The sequence below is a fragment of the Phytophthora infestans genome, genomic scaffold (genome assembly GCF_000142945.1).
Source record: "Phytophthora infestans T30-4 supercont1.21 genomic scaffold, whole genome shotgun sequence".
NCBI classification, from domain to species: Eukaryota; Oomycota; class Peronosporomycetes; order Peronosporales; family Peronosporaceae; genus Phytophthora; species Phytophthora infestans.
The window spans coordinates 1198214-1199699 of NW_003303738.1; positions in this window are offsets into that span (position 1 = coordinate 1198214).

Sequence of the window (1486 nt, forward strand, 5' to 3'; positions counted from 1 at the left end):
CTTTTGTCTGCAAACGATCCCGGTTGTAACGCCAATTTGGTCTTGCATCACGAGAACATCACTGGCATCCAATTGGCGCAGCGCGGGCAGCATATCCTTCAATCGGATTTCAGCAGAATCCCTCCCCATGATATTGCGAATGAGGTTGCGGGTCTGCTGTGGAGTAATCTCGCAGCCTATTATTTACATATACGGTCATACGAAGAACATAGTAGCAGACGTGTAAATTAAAATAAAAATAAAATCTGACTTACATACCAATCCGCTCATTCAAAAAGCTGGAGATGTGCTTCGAAGAAGCACGTGCATCCGCCAAGGTTTTCACGTCCTCACGATCCTGCTCGTCCAATGGTAAGGTCTTAGTCGTCAGATATGACGAAGCTTCAGACGCAGTGGTAGGGTGGGAATGGGTGTGATTCTGGACAAAGCAGATAGCGGTTGGTAACTATAATAACACCCATAATATCCGATAGGAAACCTCGTTGCGAATCTTGATAGTAAAACCCTCCGTAGATGTTCGGATCACAACGGCTGTAAACCGAGCGTTGCACCCGCAATAGCGAATCTTGCGGTTGCGGTGTCCTTTAGAGCGAGAGCTCTGTGAAACCCCGTGTGTACAGCGAAAGATTCTGCTGGCCCACTGAAAGTCGGTGGGTATCTGATCGTCGTTTGTACTACACAATAAAGCAACACATTCACGAGTTAGGTTTTAGCACGTAAAAAGCAAAAGCAAAAACTACCTGCTGTAACACACTGTAGTTTGCGAGCTTCGAACCCGGAACTTGAGATTGTTTTGGTCCTTGTAGGTTTCAAGCACCTTGTCAAACTCTTCCCAGCTGTGGATAGGGAGAGAGGGAAACGGCGGAACAACGTTGATGATCTCCTCACGGTCCAATTGCATGGAATTCAACTCGTCAATGTGTTTGCTTGACCGTTTTCGAGGAGCATACTCCGGGCGCGTCGCCTCCGGTATAGCAATGTCATTCTTACAGTCTTTTGCCGTCTTGTCCCTCGGAATGTTTGCAAGGGGTGCGTCTGACACAGTCTTCTCTATCATAAAGGGCGGAGGGGAAAAACACGAAAAAAAAGCTTCGCTCCTCGGTGAGCGCGGGTTGTGATTCTTTCTTGCATACCGCGCGCACGAAGGTACCGATTAAGAAGTGGGAAGAGCAGGAATAAAAAGGGTGTCTAACTCGCTGTTAGGAATACGATGTGTGAAGACGTAGAGATTGAAGAGGCACTTATGGCAACGGGTGGTGTAGGCTACGAAGAACGCAGATGACGCTGTACTAGACCGACTAGAGGAGCTCAACAATGCGTACTACAAGAAGTTCGGGTAGGTGGCAAATTGCCACTGGCAATGCAAGGGGCTTGCGGTGCTACTGGAATTTGTTTGATTGAGAGCTGTAACTGTCATAGATACATCTATATCGTGTGTGCTACTGGGAAGTCTGCTCCTGAAATGCTTAGGATTCTTGAAACCCGA